Below are 25008 nucleotides of genomic sequence, written 5' to 3'. Positions count from 1 at the left end.
CCCATTTTTAGTCCAAACAGACTAGGTTGCGAAACGGGGGAAGCAAAGAAAATTCAGATTTGAAGCCTGGTGGGTTTTAGAGGATTCTTATGAAGAAGTAATTCGCCAAGGCCATGAAGGGTAACATCTTATTAAAATTGGAGAAACAAGAAGTGTATTGGGAACAGAGGGCTCGGGCAAATTGGTTGAGAATGAGAGTTAGAAGTACTGCGTTTTCCCACAAATTTTCTTCCTAAAGGAGACATATGAATCAAATCAGGGGATTGGAGAATGACTTGGGAGCGATAACTAATAAAGAGGACAAAATGGAGGAAATTGTTTGAAATTATTTTAATGATTTGTTCACCACTAAAGGCATTGGAAATATGTAGCATATCTTGTTCGAAGTGGAGTGATGAATAACATAAGATATGAATTGGATGTTATTAGCAAAGTATATGGTTGAGGAGGTGTTCGTTGCTCTAAAAGGAATGAAACCAACTGAAGCAGCTGGAAGTGATGGCTTTCCAAGGATTTTTTCCAGTAATTTTGGCATATTATTGAAAGGGATGTGAGCACTTTTTGTCTGAATATACTGAATGAAGGTATGTCTTTGGAATTATACAATGTTACAAATATTGTTGTTATTCCAAAAATTGCTCAGCCTACGAATTTGTCAAACTTTAGGTCTATAAGTCTTTGTAAAGTTCTCTACAAAATTATTTCTAAAACTGTGGCGAATCGATTTCAAAAAGTTTTTATAATATTGTATTGATGTGGCTCAAAGTGCCTTTATTCATGGAAGGCTGATTACTGATAATGTTCTTATCACTTATGAAGTTTTACATGCATTCAAGCAAAAAAGAATAGTAAGAAAAAGCTTTTGATGTCAAAATTGGATATGAGCAAGGCATGTGACTGAGTTGACTGGTCCTTTTTACATCAAATGTTATTAAAGATGGGTTTTGATATCTCGTGAGTGGATTTCATTATGCATTGCATAAGTTCAATAACGTACTTAATTGTGGTTAATGGCAGAGAAGGAGAGAAATTTCATCCTACTAGAGGATTAAGGAAAGGGGACCCATTAAGTCCTTATCTATTTCTGGTGTGTAGTGAGGGTCTATATATTTTAATATGATTGGCTGAACGAGAAGGGTTGGTGAAGAGGGCTTGAGTAAGTAGAAAAGTCTTGTAGATCTCTCATTTACCATTTATTGATGATGGTATATTATTTGGGGAGGCTTCAAGAAGAGGGCACAAACATTAAAGACAATCCTTAAAGAGTACGATGATGTTTCTAGTCAGTGTGTTAATTATAAAAAGTTTAAGACTTTTTATAGTACAAGTACAACTAATCAGATGATAAATTCCATTATGCAAATCTTGAATGTCCGAAATTCTTCTGTCACATCCCAAAAACAAAGTTAGTAGAAATTAGGTTAATGAACCAAGAGTGGTCATGACCAATTTTTTTAGATAATCTTTTGCTCGTTTGATAATAAATAAATATTAATTACAGTGATTGAGTAGTGGTGGAGTTGTCCTTGATGATCTGGGTTCGAATCATTTCCTTCTCATTAATTTCTTATTGGTGAAAATTTGTTTTAAACCCTTAGCAAAGGTCATCCCATGTTTTTAAATATTTTCTATTAAAATGATGACAAAGCTTAATGTGGTCAAGTCGTTAAGTGCTTAGATAATTTCCTAAAGGTCCCATGTTCAATTCTCCACTTCCAAATTTTTATTTAAATTTTTTTGACAACTTTAGCTAGTGTGAATACTCCTTGCCATCCAACCTAGTTACCATGCATAGGAAAAGATTATTTCCTTGTGTGTGAGTCAACCTTCCCTCATTAAGCCCCCTTTTCACTCCCATGACCCCCTTTTTGCTCCTTTGTCCCCTCAACATACCATTCTCTTCACCCTTACCTTGTGTGATGTTCATTGAACCTAGATAAGATGAAGAACACCCTTTTGTTACATCTTTTCATTCTTTTCATTTTCATTATCATTCCCTTCCTTTGCTCCTCTATTTTTTCTCCTCCTCTCCTTTTGCACCACATTGAACCACCATTATATTGATTTTGGTCTCCTTTTCTCCACCGTTATCCACTGCTATTCGACCTGAAAACCACCACTTCATCACCCGTCCTCCTCTTCTCTTTTTCTTTCTGTTCCATCGCCGCCCTTAACGCCACCCACCACCATCGCGTCAATTACCGCGCAACTCCTTTATTTTTTTTATTATTTTTCTCTCTTCTCCTTTCTCCTATCTTTAAGTGAGTGACCGAACCCATATTCTTTTCTCCTCCTCCACCAAATCTTTGCCTATATCACTGGACCGTCACCGTTGTTGCCATAACACCACCGCTGATGGTTGAGATTCTTCTTCCTTTCTTCTTCAATTTTCAACTTTTGTTATTCTTTTAAGTCATAAAAAATTCTGCATTATTTATTTTTTAATTAATTCTTAATTCTAAACTTTTTTATGGACTTATTTTCAAAAATAGTCGTCCTCTTTAGATCCTTCTTTCCTCTCCAATTCGTGTTCAAGACAATCTATTGATCCTTTCGTTCTAATCGTGATAATGTAAGCATAAGTGTTGTGGAGAAATATTTTTCTTCTCTTTATTTTTCTTTCCTTGGCCAAATACTTTAGAGAGCCCTAGTAAATTATTCTCCTCGTGTATTAACATATCTTATGTCATGTATTATTTAAGGTCGATTGACATCAACCCGAGAGACCACTGAACGTGGGGTTTTAATTTGCTTATTCAAGAGATTATTTTAACGGTAAGTGATAATGGAAAAATTGACACCACTATTGTTTCAGCCTTATTGACGATTGTTATTAACGTAAGATCACCATTTGTTGATTGATTAGGTAATCTAATTGTTAGATCCACGTGTGGGCATTCGTAGAGATTTGTTGCACATTGGATCTACAATTAGGTGTAGGTTTTAACACTAAACTAAATTAACACTAAATTAAATTAAGTCTTTGTTTTATATTGACAAAAATGTTGTTACTTAAATAAATTTATTGATAAGGATACTTTATGTATCCATAAAGAGAGATAAACCATCGTTATGGATTTTGTCAAGTAAGTATTTCCCCAAACCGTAAATGTTGTGAAAAGCATATTGTGTGATATTGATTCTTATTATTAATTTGAAACATATGTACATCTAATTCTCATGTTATGTGATTATATGGCATACTTCATGTTCGCATGAAAATAAATTGTGAAATTTTGGTACCATGTGTACATATGAGATTTTCATGTTAAATATGCCTATATGATTTGAGTGATTTTGGTCATATCACATGCATGGGGTGGGATAAGTGAAAGGTGAAAGTATGTGGCAGTTTATCTGCATTAATGTGACACTATTCACGATTTTGATTATGTTGTAGTATATCTACAATTTTGGTGGCTTGTCCATGATATTGATTATTGGTTGTTTATTTGCGATTTTGGTGACACTGTTTACAATTTGGTGTGTTGGATGGACGAGTTCTAGGGAACTCGAGTTTGGTAGCAGAGATGGGTAGGACCATTCTCATAAAATCTACATCATTTTACAAAATGTGCATTGACATGATCATGCATAGTATAAGTGTGAAATATTGAGTTATATGAAATTGATATGGTTATTATGGTTGTATAATGTATAAGTGTGATTGTGTTTACATGCTTGTATGCATGTGATTGTGTTTATGTTAATCTCACACTAAGCTTTATTACTCACCCCCTTAAGTTTTTTGATTTTACAGATAATCCTGAGGTAAGGATTCGATGATGGCATTTGGAGGAGTTTCTCAGAAGATTTTTTAAATTAAAGTAATTAAATTTTATTTTGATATTTTAGGTTTGTAATAAGTTTGTGTATGAACTATGACATTAGACTTTATTTTGGGTATTTTTCATTCTAATTTGCATAAATTGCTTCCATGACATTAATTTTTTTTAAAAAATTACATAAATTAGTATTTGATAAGATTTTGCTTGAAACTCGATTTTTAAAATAGAATCTGCCAATAACACATTTTTCAACTACATTTCTGAAAAATGAGTTTTTAATAAAATTAGACTTAGTTTCAAAATTATTAATGTTTATAAATGAGTTTTCTAAAGACATTTGATTTATGAAGTTAATATATTTTTATTTCCAAAATAATGACGAATAACCAACTTCTCCACTTTTGAATAAAAAGACAAATGATTTAGAAGTATGATTGAAAATTCGAAATAGTTTTGAATAAATGATTGAATGTGTAACACCCCTTACCCGTGCCCGAGGCCGGGATAAGGTACGAGGTGTTACCGGACAAACATACAAACATTAAACTAAAATACGAGCCATAAAATTTCATTTATATTTCAAAACGTTCATTCACTTACACATAGTCCCTTATTTGAGTCTACGAAGCCCAAAACATACTTTAGAAAGGGTTCAGGACTAAACTGAGAACTTACGAAAATCTTGGAAATTTCATGCTTTAAGGCTCCACACACCCGTGTCCCAAAGTCGTGTTCCATACACGGCTGAGACACATGGTCGTGTCTCTGCCTGTGTGGAATATACCTAGGCTATTTTCCAAGCTTTGGTCAACCTTAATATCTTACACACTTATACAAAATCAAAAGCATATAACATGGTATTCATTTAATGATTAAATATTCTCAATTAAACCACAAACATAGCATTTGTATGTCATCATACATGTGTCTCTCATACTCATTTTACCTTGTTTATTATAGTACCACTTAGACATTTATACCAAGATTATTATCTTACCAAATATCTTCAGCTTAATCATCAAGCATTCATTTTAAAACTAGATCATATCTTTATAAAATACCACAATTTAGATGCGCAAAATAACATGTTTGCCTGAAACATTTCAATTCAACTCCATACCCAACAAGCATTACATTGAGACTAGTCATATATATATACATGTCATGATACATATCATTCTCTTTCTGTTTTCTTATAAACACATATCATTTATTTCATTATATCAATATTTCATATACCATAGTTTCCACATATATTTATTTTCCTCCTCTTCCTCTCCATTCCACATCCTTAATGTATATAGCATTCTTGTAAGTACGATTTCACAATTTACTAATAAATGCTCACATCAAACTGTCCACACGAGTCATAGTCACTTACTTATTTATCATTCGAGCTAAAGAGCTCCAAATTAAGATCCGTAAATTTCCCCTGAAACTAGATTCACATATCTTTCCACCATAAAATTTTCATAATTTTTGGTTTAGCCAATTAGTACAGTTTATTCATTAAAATTTCCCCTGTTTCACTTTCTGACAGTTCTGACCTCTCTTCACTAAAAATTAATTATCTCACAATACAGAACTCGGATAATGTTCTTGTTGATTTATCTTGAAAATAGATCATTAGGGATTTTAAAAATATAATTTTAAGCCTTTAATTATTTTTATCCAAATTTTTGTGATTTTCCAAAGTCAGAACAGGGGATCACATAATCATTCTGAACTAGTCTCACAAAAACATAAATATCTCAAAATACAGAACTCCTTTTCTTGCTCTGTTTCTTTTATATGAAAATAGACCCATTAAGATTTAATTTGATCTCTCATTCAGTCTTTCATTCAATTTCTACTATTTTTGGCAATTTTTCAAAATCACGTCACTACTACTATCCAAAACAGTTTTATTTCTAATTCACTCTTTCACACTTTCTTTGTATTAACCTCATTTTAACATACATATCAGAAATCATTTTCACCACATTTCATACATCACAAGTATAGGCCCATGATTACAAGGTCACCATAAAATCATCCTCATGTATAACTTACTTGTTTATAACCTTACCACATCCTAGTCACTTAATGAACACATCATTCACATAACCAAGTTCCTGTACTTATTCATCACAAAACTCACAAAGCAATACATAGAGAGTCTCCCGTTGAACACTTCGAATCAATCCTCGATACTTGGTCGTTTCAGCACATAGCTCCACCCATCATGTAGTTCGTCTCTCTTGTACACATGGTGAACACTCAGTACCACCCATGTGACCTAGCCAATTTATCTTGTAGCTCTCTTGTCTACATGGTGTCCTTCACCTGGAACCACGCATGCGACCTAGCTACATATATCCCGTTGCTCTCTTGTCTACATGGTGTACACATAGTATCACCCATGCGACCTAGCTACATCATAATGTCTTATAGCTCTCTTGTACACATGATGTGCACTCAGCACCATACATGTGACCTAGCTACATACTATCTGTATCATCCAATCTTTCCGAAAGGTTCGACCGGGATTTCTCTCTCTTTTCCAACAATTTCACCAATCAAGTAATTATCCACAAACATATTTCCAATATTATTATAAAATATCATAATACAAGTAATATTGATGTATTACTTACATATAAACTTACATCTCATTTAATATCAAGGCAATAACATTAAATTACACATTGCCTTATTAAAAATCATATGAAATTACAATTTCCCATAATATCCATAATCATAGAAATCACATATATGTATGATAATTCAATGCACTTCATGTACTATAGACATATTTTTAAATCAATTCATAAACTTGACACCATAATAATTTAATTTAACATAATTCAATTAATTCACTAAATTTAACTTTCAAATATAAATTACAACATTATTGCTGTATTATTATCATACCAACTTACATACTTTCAACACCTCGGAAATCATAATAAATATATCAATTTTACATTAAAACATGCATAAATTAATGCTTATTATACATATGAACTTACCTCGATACTAAAACGGCCATTTTACTAACTTTCCTCATTTTCGATTTTTCTCTCATTCTAGGTGCAAATCTCGTTTTCTGGGATCTAAAATATCATATTTTACTTATTTAATTAATTTAATATTCAAAACAGTCCTTAACTCAAACTTTTAAAAAATTAAAATTTTGCCCCTAAACTTTTACATATTTACACTTTTGCCCCTAAGCTCGGGAATTAAACTTCATCCCTTATTCTTATGTTTTATGACATGCTGATCACTTTTCCCTTCTATGGCAACATCAAATTCTCACTCTAACATATACTTATGACTATTAGGTATTTTTACCGATTAAGCCCTTTTACTTGTTTTCACTCAAAACCGAGTAGCACAAGTTGTCTAACATAATTTAAAACCTCATATTCTAACTATCATAAAACAGCAAAATAAACACATTTCACCTATGGGTATTTTTCCAAATATGAACCCTAGCTTAAATTATTGCTAGAATAAGCTTAATCAAATTACCGGGATTCCAAAAACGTAAAGAACTTGAAAAACGGGGTTAGAACGGACTTACTATTGAGCTTGGAAAGCTTGAAAACCCTAGCCATGGCTTCCCCCATGCTAATTTCAGCCTCCATTAAAAAGATGAGTCAATTTTGGCTTTATTTTCCCTTTTTATTTCTTTTAATTACCAAATGACCAAAATGCCATTCCTTACTAAACTTTCAAAAATTCCATCCATGTCCAATTTTTGTCCATCGCTTAGAAATTGGTAAAATTTCTATTTAATACCTCCTAATTAATATTTCAAAGCAATTTCATACTAGAAACTTCTAGAATGCAAGTTTTGCAACTTATTCAATTTAGTCTCTAACTTCAAATTGAGCACTTTATACATAGAATTTCTTCACGAAATTTTCACACAATCATGAAATCATATCATAGACCTCAAAATAATCATAAAATAATTATTTCTATCTCGGATTTTGTGGTCTCGAAACGTCTGTTCCAACTAGACCCAATTTTGGGCTATTACAGAATGTTTACAATTGAGATATAATTTATTTTGATTCCTGAAATTTGCGGTTTTATGAAATTAAAATAAATGTTTTATTTCATTCGTTTTGAATTGATAAGCCAATAGTTTTAAAATATATTTTTTAAACTTCTGAAAGTTTATTTTAGCCATTTTTATGGACAAATGGTTTTTGAAATGAGATTGAAAATAAAGTTGAATATTCGATTTTACTAGTTTTGAATGAACTCGTAAATGGTTTTAAAAAAGTATGTTTGAAATCAAGAAGGTTTTTTTGAGCTATTCCGGTGGCCAATGTAGGTTTTCGAATTTGGCCATAACGACTGGGCGGGATTTGGGGTGTTACATCTACAAACCCTAAAAAATATCTTGGTTTGCCTAATATGATTGGTCGGGGAAAGAAGTTGGTGTTCCAAGTATTAAAAGATCACATTAGATAAAAGATTGACAGTTAGAGTACAAAATACTTATCGTAAGGAGGGAAAGAGATTTTCATAAAATCAGTTCTTCAGGCAATCTCGACATATTCATGGACTATTTTTTTACTACCAAAATCGTTGTGTCTTGATATGGAGAATATTTGTGAGAACTTTTGGTGACAAAAGGTCACGGAAAAAAGAGGGATTCATTAGTGTGAATGGAAGCAATTATGTGAATTAAAGGTGAATGGAGGCTTGGGTTTTCGCAGTTTAGCTTAATTTAATTTATTTTTACTTGCTAAAAGGTTGGAGGTTTCTTAATTATCCTAATTCGTTACTTGCGTGTGATTTGAATGTGAAATACTATTCAGATACATGTTTTTTGAGTGCAATGTTATGAAATATACCTTTTTATACCTAGAAGAGTATCTGGGTTGCCAAAGGAATTCTCCAAGAAGTGTTATGTTGGTGAGTAGGGACTGAAACAAAAATCTTGATACGTGACTCGTCTTGGGTACCGAGAGCTGCGAATTACAAAATTCAAAGTAGTGAGAGATGTCATGAAACTATCTTGGTGGTAAATCTAATTGATAATGTAATGACCCAAATTTTGGGTCATCGGAAAAGAAAATTTTTGGGCCTTCGATTCTGAAAAATTAGATTCGTAAATATTTATTGGAAATATTTACAAAGTGAAAGGTTAATTAAATATTAATTAAGTAAATTTTAATTAAGTAAATTTTGCTTAATTAAGGTTAATTTAGTGTAAGGATTAAATTGAATAAAGTGTAAAAGTTTAATTAAAAATTATAGAAAGGTCAAGGGACTAAATTAGAAATAATACCATAAGGTGACATGTGTGTGGTAAAAATTAATTACATGTGTGGTAAAAATTAATTACATGTGTAGTATAAATATATGTTTACTTATATTATAAGTAAATAAAAATAATAATAATTACTAAAATATAATAATATAATAAAAGAATAAAGAAATAAAATAGAAAAAGAAAGAAAGAACAGAAAAAGTGGAGCAAAATAGGAAAGAAAAAGAAAGGAGAAAAGAAAAAGGGAAAAATTACGGTTTTGGAGTTTCAAGCTTGATTGGTAAGTAAATTTGACCCATTTTCTTCTAATTTTAGTGTCTATGAAATCCTAAGAAGAAATACTATTTGAGTTATGTTGAAATTTAGAAAGTTATTGAATTTTTAGATATTGATTAAGTTGAATAAATGGAAGAATTAAGTGTAATTTGATGGAAATTTAAGTTAGAAGTGGGAGAATGATTGAATTGTAAAGATAGATATAAGTTTTGTTATAGTAGGGATTAAATTTTTTAATTGTAAAATTGATGTTTTATATTGAATATTAAGAGTTGAAACTTGTTTAAAGTAGGTATAAAATGAAAACTATAAGGTTATTTGAAAAAAAAGAATGGTTATGGTGGAAGGACTAAATTGAAATTTGTGTAAAAGTTACATGGAAAATTAAAGAGTGTGTTATTAAATAACATATATTGATAATTTTAAATGTTAAATTTTATGTAGCCAACGTAGCATCGGAAATGTCATCGAAAAAGGGAAAGGAGAAAGTGAACGAGGATATCGAATAAACCCAAGAATTTCGGTTTGTATTTCTATAAACTATGCTTAATAATTTAATAATTGTACTTGTTATTTTTATATGGTTAGTATGTATGATAAATGATGTGATAGAAATTGTTACAATTTTTGTTCCAAAATGAAATGATTCAAATACCCTATTAACAGTGTCGGGCTAGTCGGATATAATTGGCATGCCATAGGATTGAAAGTGTTCAGGGATATTCCGACTGTGTGTCGATGAGACACTATATGTGTCAACTACTGTGACTGTTCCGAATTCATTCTGAAGAGGTACTTTGTACCTGACTATGAATGTTACTGTTATTGTTACTGTTACCCTACGGTGTATTCCGGTTTCGGCCGATGAAACACTGTATATTATCCTCGGTGTATAGGTTGGATCCGCGTATCCGTTTAGGTCCGAGTTATGTTAATAGGGGTATATGAAAGTACTGAAGACTGACTGCTATTAATTATGTGACTGTGACTGTTATACAATTGTTGAAAGATATTGAATGATATGAAATGTATATAAAAAATTGTTTAATTACATTTAAGAGCTATAAGTTAAAGGTAAGTGATGACGTTATTAAGATTATGAAAGTAAAAAGTTTAAGTTACAATGTATATACATAGCTTATTATTGTTTAAGTATTAGTTTATAGAAATACCACTGAGTGCATACTCAGTGTATGATTTGTTTCCGTGCGCAGGACTAGGTACAAAAGGAAGCTAAGGACTCAGCATCCAAGCCAATCCCGAACTCAAAGTGGTGAAGTACCTTTCTTTTGGTAAAATGGCATGTACCTAGGCTGATAAGATTTTATTTTGTAAATGATAGGAATGAGCATGAAAGATGTTGAAACATTTAGTGTGAAATATGCATATTTTGGAAGTTAAACTTACATGAGTTGATTAGTATGATAATGTAGTATAATTTTGATGAATTGTGGTATATAAAGCTTAAGAGGTGACGAAGTGAATGAATAAATATTTGCTAAGTTTGAATGGCATAACGAATGATATTTGATTTAAGAACTATTAGTAAATGTTAGGGTATGAATTAGATGTGTTTAGCATGTGAAAATAGCTTAAAAATGGTCAAAAATCATGTTTTCACACGGCCAAGTCACATGGGCGTGTGCTCAGGCCGTGTGGCTCTTTGTTTATTTCACATAGGCTATTCCCACGGTCGTGTCTGCAAGTCAGAATTGCCTACGGCCATGGGAGCCCCATGGGCAGGCCACACGGGCATGTCCCAGTCCACATAGGCGTGTGCCCCTATTTCCAAGGAAAAGTTTCCAAAGTTCCCAGTTTAGTCCCAAATCATTTCTTAAGCATATTTTGGGCCTCGTAAGTCCTTATTAGGGACTTAAAGATGATATTTGAGACATTTTAAATTGAAATATAGATTTATGACTCGGTTTTGTTTGTTTATTAGTGTATAATTTTGGTAATGCCTCGTAACCTTGTTCCGACGATGGGTTGGGGTTAATGGGTGCTACAGATAATGCTATTAGAAGTTGGAAAGTGGATTGTATAAGGGATTCCTTTAGTGATTCTCATGCTAAAAGAATCCTAAACATCCCAATGTCAGAATTCCAGCATGATGATTACTATGTGTCGAGAGGTGAAGCATCTGGGGAGTTTACAATTCGTACTACCTATAAATCTCTATTACAACATTCTACCGCGAGTATCCAATTATACAACCAGATAGAGCATGCAAATTTTTACAAGAAATTGTAGGGGTTGAAATTTCTATCTAAACTGAAAATTACAATTTGGTGCATTACAAAGAATTTTCTGCCTATTCTATACAATCTACAGTATAAGAGAATCACTAACTCTGACCTTGGTCTGACATATGCAGGTGAGGCTGAAACTAGTATACATGCTTTACATTATTGCCTTGTGATAGAGGAGATATAACATCATTTGAAGTGGAATTGGTCAGATGTGGTGATTTACATAGAGCTAATAGAGTGGGTTACATAGTTTTATTGACACAGTTCTATCATCTAGATTCAATTGTTTGCATTTGCCTTATGGGCTATTTGGATAGAACGAAATAAATGGATGTGTGAGGGGAAAAAGAGATCTGGGTTAGTCATACCAAAATCCATAAGAAATTATGTTTGGGAGCTTTATGGGTTGAAAAGTTCCATAACTGTTCAAAGGATTGAGTTGGTAAAATGGCGGCCGTCGGAGTACTTGTTCATGAAAGTAAACTTTGACACAACCTTCAAAAAACAAGAGAATAAATCTTGCTCTGGGATTGTAATCAGAGATAATGGGGGACAAGTATTGAGTTTGAAAGTGGTAATAAATGAAAACGTACCTTTATCTTTTGCAATAGAAGCACTTGCATGTGTTCAATATAGTCTATTGGGACTGGATCTAGGATTTTTGGAGGCTGAAATAGAAGGGGATGCTCTCTTTGTTATTAAAAAACTACAAGGAGAATATGAGGACAAATAAAAAATCGAGGCATACATTAGAACTGGGAAAGGCCTTGGCAAAAGTTTCCGCACCGGTAAATTTAAATATAGCCCTAGATTGACGAATGGGGTTGCCCACTTATTGGCTACCAAGGGCATGAAGGTGGGAGAACATTGGTGCCTGCGAGATGGGGTTCCTAAGTTTGCTAGAGGAGACATGGAAAGGAATGAAATAGAAGAAGGTTCCTAATTTTTTTCCTCTGTTTTGATGTGAATGATTTTGAGAGAGAAAGTTCCTAAGGAAGAAAATTGAATGAGCCTATGAAAGGTCAACAGAAGATTGGAAATGAAAAGAACTTGTACGAGAGATTTTTCCAATGCGCTTATTGGTTATCAGGACTTATGCCACATTAATTAATTAGATTAAAGCTAAGAAGCTTGTAGAGCAAGCTCTATATTGTTGGTTGGGTTTGGGCTTTGTTCTTGGCCTTTTTATGAATGTTTGTTTGGACTTTTGCAAGTATTTTCAATAAAATTTCCAGCTATCATTCTTCAAAAAAAAAAGACTCAAAGTATATAAAAATCCACATTAGAAATAAGTCATTGGATTGATCAATCACGAGCAACCTTTCAATTGAGTAATTGTTTTAATGTGATAACTTTTAATTTTTACACAAATTTTCTATTGTTAACTTCTGCGTTGTTTTGTATGTTTCACTATTTTAAAAAGTTATTTTTAACATTAATTATTGTTTTGGTGTAAGTATAGTACAATAGTGTGGGTTGATTTTCAATATTCTTATGTCTAGCTAAATATTTTATTTGTGTCGATAATAGTTGATGTTTCACTGTTTTAAAAAGTTATTTTTAACATTAATTATTGTTTTGGTGTAAGTATAGCACAAAAGTGTGGGCTGGTTTTCAATATTCTCATGTCTAGGTAAAATAGTTTTTTTTTGTGTTGATAATAGTTGATGTTTTAAACTTTTGAGATATTCAATTTGATTTATTATGAGTAAATCATGTTGCATGAATCCTTCCCTAATTAATTTGAGTCAATTTAATTATTTTGTTTTGTATTTACAAGGACTGATTTTGATTAAGATTATTAATATAATTGTAATGTAAAAGAAATCTTTAAGTCAAATCTAAATATAGTGGAATGTAAATCATCTCATCATTCATGACATCATATTACAATTTAGATTGACTACTTTCAATAGCTTGTAAAAATGTATCTAGGCTATCTTCAACAATACATCATAGTCAAACTCATTTAGGTACATTTTATAATTAGTAGGAGTTGCCAATCATTTCGTTCGAGGAGATCGTCTCAAATCAACACCAACAATTTCCTATGGAAGCTGTTTCACAAAGTAGCTATCTTAAATCAGGTAGTTGTTTGGAGTCTGTGTTATTGAACCTGTAAGCCTTAGTAATATCAACTGCAATATTAAATCAGCGAGTTGTGTGAAGTTCCGATCTTAAATCAACTAACTCAAATAATTGGAGGTTGTGATCTTAAATTATCTAACCTCTATAAAATGACCCAAGAAGGTAGGTCCATCAGCTGTTTTTGATGTCACGATATTAAACCAATAAGCCTTTAGATTCCAGCTGGGAGTGTAAACTCGCGCTAACTGTTTTCGCGGCTGTGGTATTGAACTTGTGAGCCCTAAGATTCTAGCTGAGGGCGTAGGCTCATGCTAACTATTTTGGAGGTTGTGGTATTGAACCTGTGAGCCTTAAGATTCCAGTTGGGAGCGTAGGTGATAAGACGTAATTTATACATGTTTTATCCCATGCTTAGCACATTTATGGATTGTTTCTCTTTAGATTTGGTGAATTCGATGCTCCTAATTCTTTAATTTCATGTTTTATACTTAGGTGAGCATAAGAGAGTAAAAAGAGCGAGAAACGGGCCGAAAACGGAGAAAATGGACCCACATGAGAAATAAAAATGGCCTGGACTTCCTCACACGGGAGTGTCACACAGCCGTATCCCTTTGGTAGGATCGAAGCACGACTTACACGGGTAGACTACACGCCCGTGCCTATTCAACAGCCTTGACCATGGGCTGGAGTAATTGCACACGGGCGTGTCCCTACCGAGCCCAAGTATAACCATATTCGGAAAAGACCAATTTTAAGGGCTCTTAGGCATTCTAAAGCCTATTTAAACACCTGAGGAGGCACTTAGGATGGGGGACGCAGAGTAAGAGGCAACGAATTACTCAAGGGAAGCTGATTGCTCCATCTCAGAAATCGGATTCATCATCAAGACTGAAGATCTCCCTTCAATTTCCATTCAGAGGTTTTGGGTTTTCTTTATGTTTCGTATTCATTATTCTTCTGAGATGTTTTCTTCTATAATTATGAACTAAACCCCCTAAATACCTAAGGGGAATGAAACCTAAGACGGATCTTGTTATTATTATCTGAATTGTATGATAAATATTTGACTTGTTCTTAATTATGTGTTCTTAATTCTTGTTTTAATATTCCAGGATATTGTTTTGAGTTAATGCTCTTATTCAGAGGAGGAATAGACCTTGTCTAAGAGTAAATTTGTCATAATTAAGCGGAGTTGATTGCACACCTAGAGATAGGGTGATAAGATTTTGCCGGATTAGGGTGAAACCTAATAAGGGGATCCATAGATCAAGTTAATACAACACTAGGTGTTAATTAGAAAGAGATTTCGATTAATCAACCTAGGGTTAGACGTTATTAGTCTCGAGAGAGATAATAATATAACTTAGGGATTTCTACAGATCAAGTCAAATAAATAAATCGTCTGATTCAGAGTCAAATAACAAGTGAAGTCTAGGTGGATTTTTCCTTGGGTATTGTCTTAATCAATCGAATTTTCCCAAAAGCTTTTCCCTAATTTCTCTCTGTGCACTCTTAGTTTAGTTAATTAATTTAGATAAACAAATCCCTTAATTTTTAGGCTAGATAATAAAAAGAAAGTAATTACTAATACGCTTGGCTCCTTTGGGTTCGACAATCCGATCTTGCTAAAGCTATACTACTGTTCGATAGGTACACTTTCCTTCATCGTGATAATAGTTAGTTTCAAGAATGCTTAATTATAAATTTTTAAAACCTGTCGCGAATATCACGTATCAAGTTTTTGGCGCCGTTGCCGGGGAACTAGGATATTAGGAACACTCGATTTTTATTACTTTAGCCATTTTACTTTTATTGCAATTTAAAATTTTATTTTCTTTTCTAATTCTTCATTTATTCTCTTTAGACAGGTTTTTCTAGTTTATGACCAGAAGAAACCTGTCAGGACCTTTATTATTTGATAGTGAGATCGATTGCACAGTTCGTAGAAACTGAAGAGAAATAAGGCAAAGCTTAAGATACACAGAGGAAGAGCAAGAGGACGATATTTCAACCACAACCGAGGAGATGGCTGAAAACTAAGAAAATTCGCTACCTCCTGCGATTGCTGCTGATCAGAATCCTACTCCGCGTACTATGTATGATTATGCTAAACCTTCTTTAATAGGAACTGAATCAAGCATAGTTAGACCTGCTGTTGCTGCAAACAATTTTGAACTAAAACCTAACACCATTCAAATGATCCAATAGTTTTTTCAATTTGATGGTTTGCAGGATGAGGATCCCAACGCTCACTTAGGAAATTTCCTAGAGTTTTGTAACACTTTTAGAATCAATGGCGTTTCATTAAGGAATAAGGTTAAACAATGGTTGAACTCGTTACCACGAGGGTCAATCACTACATGGGAACAAATGACTGAAAAGTTTTTATTAAAATATTTTTCGCCGGCTAAAATAGCCAAATTACGTAATGATATCTCTTCTTTTGTACAGATGGATTTTAGAAACAATCTACGATGGATGGGAGAGATACAAGGACCTTTTAAGAAGGTGCCCTCACCATGGGTTCCACTTTGGCTACAAGTTCAAACGTTTCATAATGGCTTGAATCCTTCGACTCGACAGATGATCGATGTAGTCACTCGCGGAACCATCAATAATAAGACACCTGAAGATGCCTATGAATTTATAGAAGAGATGTCACTGAATAATTATCATTGGCAAGTCATGATGACAAAGCCAACGAAAACAGCTGGCATTTTTAACGTCGATTCGGTCACCATGCTCTCTAATCAGGTAGAACTTTTGAATAAAAAAATTCATGGTTTTCTTGATTCTTCACAGGTTCACCCAGTAATGCAGTGCGAAGCAAGTGAAGATGGATCAAGTAATTCAGAATCCCCACCCTATGGCCACAACATGGAGAACGAGCAGTTAAATTACATGGGTAATAATCCTCGATCTCAGAATAATCCTTATAGTAATACTTACAATGCAGGTTGGAGGAACCACCCAAATTTCTCATGGGGAGGCCAAGGAAATCAGTGACAACCACCACCTCCAGGCTTCCAACAACTACCCTACCAACAAGAGAAAAAGTTGAACCTTAAGGAGATGCTAACAAAATTCATCTCAGTGTCAGAAACTCATTTTTAGAATATCGAGACAGCACTTAAAAATCAACAAGCATCGATCTAAGGGCTCGAAACACAGATAGGTCAGCTCGCTAAATTGATATCAGAACGACCACAAGGTAGCCTGCCGAGTAAAATTGAATCTAATCTAACCCAAGGGAGAAAATCAATGCAATTACCATTCAAGATGAGGAAGGGTTAATTGCACCTGAACCAGAACAGAGGCAAGAAATTGTGGTAAGTAAAGGTAAGGGTAAGGTGGACCACAATAACCAGAAATAGATAAGTAAAGAGTACAAACCTCTGTGCCATACCCAAAAGTGACAAGGAAAGACCACACAGAAAAATAATTCAGTAAATTCCTTAAGTTATTAAAGAAGTTACATATTAACTTACCGTTTATTAAAGCTCTTTCGCAGATGCCAAACCCAGTCAAATTCCTAAAGGAGCTTTTAACAAATAAGCGGAAGTTGGATGAGGCGTCACATGTAGAGCTGAATGCAGTTTGCTCAGTCATACTAAAGAATAAGCTGGCCAACAAATAAAAGATCCAAGGAGCTTTATGATTCCATGTTTAATTGGTAGCTTAGATGTTAATAATGCTTTGGCTGATTTGGGGCTAGTATCAATGTCGTGCCTTACAAAATGTTTAAACAACTGGGTCTTAGGAAACCTAAACAAACTAGGATGAGTATTCAATTAGCTGATAAAACAATCAGATTTCCTAAGGGGATTATTGAAGATGTACTCATTAAAATTGACAAATTTATATTCCCAGTTGATTTCGTTGTTCTAGACATAGAAGAGGATAGTAACGTTCCTTTAATTTTAGGAAGGCCCTTTTTAGCAAGCGCTAGAACAATAATTGATATTGGCACAGGTGAACTCACACTTCGTGTGGGAGACAAAACAATCTCCCTTCAAGCTCTTAATTCGAGTAACACATTGAAAATTGAAGGTGGTTATATAAATTATTCTTTGAAACTAACCATGTGATGCAACCTACTTTGCAGGAAATAAGTTTGAAGAACCTACACGAGCCATGTTCAAGCAATAACAAAGGACCTATCTATGAAGAATGAAGGCTACAAATCGGGGAACTAGATGAATGGCGGACACAAAATCGAGAACACTTGATAAACCAAAATTGACCCAGGACAAGCTCAATACATTACCAAATCAACTTAAGGTTGGAGACAAAGTACTACTAGATGCAGTAGATCCTCGCATTACCACTTCTAAACCTAATGATGAAATTTCTCTCACAGTACTCAATATTTCCCATACGGTACAGTCGAGGTAATTCACCCCAAATTTGAAACTTTTAAGGTAAACAATACTCGTCTTAAACTGTATATTGATAAAGTTGATAACATGGATGAGAAGTGTAAACTCCTCGAGCCACCATGATCACACACTAGAGAGGTAAGTCAAGCTTAGACTATAAATAAGCCTTATTGGGAGGCAACCCGAGCACTAACAGTAATGATTTATTTAAATTCTAGTTTTTCACATCTAACCTACTAACTGAGTCTTGAAATACAGGGTTTTCCCATCCACATGGCCAGGCACATCGGCCTGCTTTAGGCCGTGCTCACACCACAGGGGGAGACAAGGCCGTGGGATACTGTCGTGTGAAAACAGGGCAAAAATTTTTCCCCAACACGGGATGCGATAAGTTGCCACGGCCATGAGACATGACTGTAGGCGAAACTGCCAAAATAACACGGGTGTGAGACACGCCCGTACCTTGAAACCGTGGTTAAAACTGTGAATTTAACACAGGCGTGCGACACACCCATGCCATTCACTCGTGGTCAACACTATCAAACTAACACGGGCGTGGGAGAATCGAATGAAGCATGACACGGCCGTGCAACACGGCTGTGTGCACCCACACGCTCAAGGAAAACGAGCGTGGGGCAAATGCCAGACGCGCTTAAATTTAAAAATCGCGAAACACACGGGCAAAAATTAGGGCACACGGGCATGCCCTAAGGTTGTGTGTCCCAAAATCTATATGAACCCCTCACTATTCATCATCTCTTTCCCCAAAAATCCCTAACCCTAGCCGCTGCAGCTCCACACGCCCTACCTGCCACGCCCGCGCGCTGCCTACAACACTGTTTCTGACGACCCAAGCTTCTCCCTTTTGCATTTGTTTACTCCTTTCTCTCTATTTTCTTTAAATATTTTGTCTATTTCATGATTTCTCTAATCCATTTGACTATCTTAAGTGAATATTTATAGTAGAATAATAATACTTATGCTTGTCATTAATTCATCCATTTTTCTCATTTCCATGGATTTTATGCTTACCCACATGCATTCATACATTAGATATTCCCGTCGCATTATTCTCATAGTCCTATTTTAATAACTTGATATATTTACTTTAGTTGTTTTAGTTTTGTTCTCTTCATCTAATACGCGAGTCTCATAAAATATTCCTATTCAGTTTTGTGTTTCCATTCTATTTTTGGGGCGTATTGGTTGAACTTTGACTTTTCAATGTAGGTATACAATGTCATCCTTACATGGTAAGAAAACTGCTATCCCTGCCTCGAAGAAAATGAAAGGAGCAACGTCATACTCGGGCCCTACCGCGGAGATTAGGCACCCTTTCCTCGAGTTCCCCTTAGGACCCAGGAGGAGCTATTTCAGATATTACGGGCTCGACTCATAGGTGTGGGCCATTGCATTGACTGGGCCGCACTTGAACAAATTCAGATGGCTGACACGGTCCGAGCCCTCCTAACCACTGAACTGTGGGGGCTCTTCTTTGAGATCATCGAGCCGACATACCTTGAGCTCACGATGGAACTATGCTCGACCTTCCATCTCTAAGTCGTCATGACAAACGTCGACGATACTGGGACGGTCCAGTTCCGCCTTGGTGGTCTAGTGCGCCAGTTGAGCGTACTGAGTTCAAGATTGCACAAAGGCTACACAAGGAGGAGTTCATCGATGACAATGAACTCGGCACCCTCCACCGCCACATCCACTACTCTCATTCAAAGTGTTGAAAGGACCTCGTCCCTGGCTCGGCCTCCTATGGTCCTAGCCACTCTAAGACATCAGCTCTCGCCCTATCCCTGTGATACCTACACGCCATCTTGGCCCACACTCTGACGGGACAACGAGAGAGCACCAGCATTGTCAACACTCACGACGTCTATTTCCTATGGAGCATGGCAAACGGGCACGTCTTCGACCTTGCCTACTTTATCGCCCTCGCCATCCGCCATAGGAGAGGGGTCATCTCTATCGAGCCCTATGTGACTCTATTGACACGACACTTCGTGATCCTCAACACAGGGGCACAATCATCCTCTCTCACTCTCATCGGCCAGATGTCCCCACAGGGCATCTTGAGCATGCTAAACATGAGGACGATCAAGAAATGACGTGGCACCTACCCTCCTCAGTACTGCCCCATCCAGTCCACCTAGGAGGAGGACCTAGAGGATATTACTGATGATGTCCCTCCATGTCATAAGGACCCACCGTCTCAGCCACCACCCATCCATCGTTCAGTTCATGCGGCAGCTTCATACTCTGGCATCTCTAAGCGCCTTACTCGATTTGAGTAGTAGTGTTTTCAGCGTTTTGATCATATTGATGCTACACTTCATTAGATTTGTCAGCACCTTCACATCTCATCGCCACCACCACCTCGCGAACCATCCAGCGATGACGATGTTTAAAAACTTTTTATTTATTATTATTATTTTTACTTTTATCTTTATTTATCTTATTTAAGTATTTTTTATTTCATTTTCCTTTATTATTATTATTTTAATTTTAGTTTTTATAATTTTTATTGAATAATTTATAGTTTCGGCTATTTCATTATGAGTAATTATGCTTCCTTATATTTCCTAAAAGTTCCTGATTCTATCACAGTTATAAAGAGCTTCAAAGCTCATCATCACATAGTAACCAAAAGCTCCACTGGCAAAGGTTCTCTATGACTACTATGTCCTGCTCAACCACGACCATAGCTACTACCAGATATAATATTGTTTTGGCGCAGGACTTATGGACTAATGAACCCTACCACCACCGGAGTATCCTCCTCCACTCTCATCATTGCCTTGGACGATTATTCTCCATAACTCCAAATCAATGAGTTCATTCATCATTTAGGAAGTTTCACTTCTCTCCCTATCTTATGATTATTTATCTATATTTTTCAATATATCTATCTTTGTACATTGAGGGCAATGTACATCTTAAGTGTGGGGCGTCTTTCATATCATCATTAGAAATCCCTAAATTTTGTCTTATTCTCACGTGAATCACTCATATCACTATTAGAATGAATTTTAATTAATTTATGATTTTTATTGATATGTCTTAAATTAAAACATAGGCATTTATGCATTGATTGTTTAAACTTTAAGACATTAGGGAATCAAACATGATAAGTTGATTTTTGAAGAATTATAAACTTTTAGGTTGTTTCCCTAAGTTTAGGTATTTTCGTGAGTTGAAATTCACAAGTTTAAACATCAAAAAGCCATAATTTTTGTGAGATCTTGAACCTTTAGAGCATATTTTATTTCTTTCATGCTCACTTTTATTATGAGTGCGTTAGTATTGATTTGTTATTCTAGAACTTGCTTGATTATGCATGTCAAGACCACACCATTTGATTTGATATGTTAAGATGATAAAGGCACTTAGGTTTAATCCACTCACTCCACAAAAGCCTACCTTCATAATTGACCCTCAATGAACTCGTTGAGCCTAACAAGCCATTAATTGATTTACCCTCAATACTAACCCATAACCCATTATTGTTGAAATCCCCTAATTTGATCCCTATTTTTGTCGAGATTTGATTTGAACTAATTGCTTAGCTATGTTTTTCTATTTTATTTATTTGACTTGTTCTTAAAAAAAATACTTCAACACATATTAGTAGTAATTCGTCATTTTTGAGCTTGAGTGTTAATTCCATATTCTGAGAAGAAGCTCACTTGTATTCAACTAATGACTGGTTATTTTTCTAGCTAGGTAATTTTTCGATTCAATCTCGATTCTAACCTTTTCTTTCAGCTTGTGACCACACCCCCAAACCAAAGCCATATTACAACCGTCTAAAAAACCTTTTTGATTGATGTATCAGCTCAATTTATAGTGGTGGAGATTTGATTTTCAAGCAAGCCTATGGCAATAGCTTTTCATATTGACTACTGAGTGCTTTAATTGATGTCCTTAAACACCTCGAGTGATTTGAGTGAATCTTTAGTGAGGATATTAAACTCTGTGATATTTTGATCAAAGGTAATCACTTAGATAATGGGAGACACCTATGTTTTCGTGATAAAATACTCAACTTGGAATGTTTGAAACTTTGATGTACTTTTAGTTGAATTTTCAATGTATGAATACTTATGGATTATTTTGAGATATTATTGATAGGGATTATAAATTGAGAAGAATCTATGTTAATTGTGAGTTGAGGATTTTGCTTGAGAACAAGCAAACGCTTAAGTGTGGGGGTATTTGATAAAACATATTTTATCCCATGCTTAGCACATTTATGGATTGTTTCTCCTTAGATTTGGTGAATTCGATGCTCCTAATTCTTTAATTTCATGTTTTATACTTAGGTGAGCATAGGAGAGTAAAAAGAGCGAGAAACGGGCCGAAAACGGAGAAAATAGACCCACATAGGAAATCAACACGGCCTGGACTTTCTCACACAGGCGTGTCACACAGCCGTGTCCCTTTGGCAAGACCGAAGCATGACTTACACGGGTTGACTACACACCCGTGCCTATTCAACAGCCTTGACCATGGGCTGGAGTACTCGCACAAGGGCGTGTCCTTGTCGAGCCCAAGTATAACCCTATTTGGAAAAGGCCAATTTTAAGGGCTCTCAGGCATTGTAAAACCTATTTAAACACTTGAGGAGGCACTTAGGAAGGGGGACGTAGAGTAAGAGGCAAGATATTACTCAAGGGAAGCCGATTCGTCCATCTCAGAAGCCGGATTCATTATCAAGACTGAAGATCTCCCTTCAATTTCCATTCAGGGGTTTTGGGTTTTCTTTATATTTTGGATTCATTATTCTTTTGAGATGTTTTCTTCTATAATTATGAACTAAACCCCCTAAATACCTAAGGGGAATGAAACCTAAGACGGATCTTGTTATTATTCTCTGAATTTTCTGATAAATATTTGACTTGTTCTTAATTATGTGTTCTTAATTCTTGTTTTAATATTCCAGGATATTGATTTGAGTTAATGCTCTTATTCAGAGGACGAATAGACCCTGTCTAAGAGTAAATTTGTCATAATTAAGTGGATTTGATTGCACGCCTAGAGATAGGGTGATAAGATTTTGCCGGATTAGGGTGAAACCTAATAAGGGGATCCATAAATCGAGTTAATGCAACACTAGGTGTTAATTAGAAAGATATTTCGATTAATCAACCTAGGGTTAGACTTTATTAGTCTCAAGAGAGATAATAATATAACTTAGGGATTTCTACTGATCAAGTCAAATGAATAAATCGTCTGATTCAAAGTCAAATAACAAGTGAAGTCTAGGTGGATTTTTCCTTGTGTATTGTCTTAATCAATCGAATTTTCCTAAAAGCTTTTCCCCAATTTCTCTCTGTGCTTTCTTAGTTTAGTTAATTAATTTAGATAAACAAATCCCTTAATTTTTAGGCTAGATAATAAAAAGAAATTAATTACTAGTACTCTTGGTTCCTTTAGGTTCGACAATCCGGTCTTGCTAAAGCTATACTACTATTCGATAAGTACACTTGCCTTCATCGTGATAATAGTTAGTTTCAAAAATGTTTAATTATAAATTTTTAAAACCTGTCGTGAATATCACGTATCAGTAGGCTTGCCCTAACTGTTTTGGAGGCTGCAGTATTGAACCTACGAGCCTTAAGATTCTAGCTGAGAGCGTAAGCTCGCGTTAACTATTTTGGAGGCTGCGTTATTGAACCTGCGAGACTTAGGATTCAAACTGGGAGCGTAAGCTTGCGCTAATTGTTTTAAAGGCTGTGGTATTGAACCTACGAGCCAAAAGATTCTAGTTGGGAGCGTAGGCTCACGCTAACTCTTTTGGAGGATGCGGTACTGAACTTGCAAACCTTAAGATTCCATTTGGGAGCATAAGCTCGCGCTAACTATTTTAGAGGTTACAATATTAAACCTACGAGCCTTAAGATTCTAGTTGGGAGCATAGGCTCACGGTAATTACTTTGGAGGTTGTTGTATTTAGCCTACGAACCTTAAGATTACAGATGGCAGCGTAGGCTCACATTAACTATTTTGGAGGCTATGGTATTGAACTTGCGAGCCTTAATATTAGAGCTAGGAGTGTAGGCTCACGCTAACTATTTTAGAGGTTGTGGTATTGAACTTGCAAGCCTTAAGATTATAGTTGGGAGCGTAGGCTCGCGGTAACTGTTTTGAAGGTTTGGGTATTGAACCTACGAGCCTTAAGATTACAGTTGGGAGTTTAGGCTCGTGCTAACTATTTTAGAGGCTGTGATATTGAACTTGTGAGCCTTAAGAATGCCCTGTCTTCAAAATGGCTATACACAAATAAAGAAAAAACTTAATCTAAATCACAAGGTAAAAATTTTAAGGTACCTGCAAAGCCTGTAATGATAACCTCATATTCTTCACCAACGTTAACTTTATGGAATATAAAATGGATTTCTCTTCAGGATAATTACCTTGAAGACTGAGCTCACATGGTTGAGCTCACACTGTTGTGATTGCACATTTTGAGTCCAAGCAACCAATAGGGTATCTTTCAAATCTTCAACAGCTACTTCTGCTATTTTCAATGGTTCACCTTCAAAGTTCTTCAATTGAGGGTTAACGATTTTACTCTTTATGTCTTTTTCCTTTCAACCAAGCCGAGGGCTATCAATAGTTAGGACAATGGTAATGTGAATGCACTAGACTAAACAAGCTAACGCTACAGTGCTGAGAAAGTCTAAGTTGTTTAATCACTTACTAACACTCTTGGGGATGATTGACTGAAGAGTCCTACCTGTGAAATCTATCTTACTTAGAAAATTAGAATATAAATTACTAATAAGAATTTTTTTTTTAAAATTTAACACTTTTTTAAGCCAGTATCAACACCATTCAATTCCATTACTTTCATTTTCAGGTTATTCACATGCTGATTAGGGCTTCTATTATTGTCCAAGTGTTTATCAATCTTATTCAGAACAAATTCCATGGCTGTA

At 34.9% G+C, this 25008-nt stretch overlaps 1 non-coding gene across 1 annotated transcript; it reads right to left on the bottom strand.

Annotated features, from left to right (window-relative positions):
* Positions 1-16094: 16094 nt before the first annotated feature.
* On the bottom strand, positions 16095-16202 carry LOC121206419 (small nucleolar RNA R71). The gene has a single exon (XR_005901470.1). It is a non-coding gene; the product is annotated as a small nucleolar RNA R71 (small nucleolar RNA).
* Between the last annotated feature and the right edge of the window lie 8806 nt (positions 16203-25008).

Source organism: Gossypium hirsutum, chromosome A01, assembly GCF_007990345.1.
Source record: "Gossypium hirsutum isolate 1008001.06 chromosome A01, Gossypium_hirsutum_v2.1, whole genome shotgun sequence".
NCBI classification, from domain to species: domain Eukaryota; kingdom Viridiplantae; phylum Streptophyta; class Magnoliopsida; order Malvales; family Malvaceae; genus Gossypium; species Gossypium hirsutum.
The sequence above is the reverse complement of the archived record's forward strand: the minus strand, read 5'-3'. Positions and strand labels throughout refer to the sequence as shown.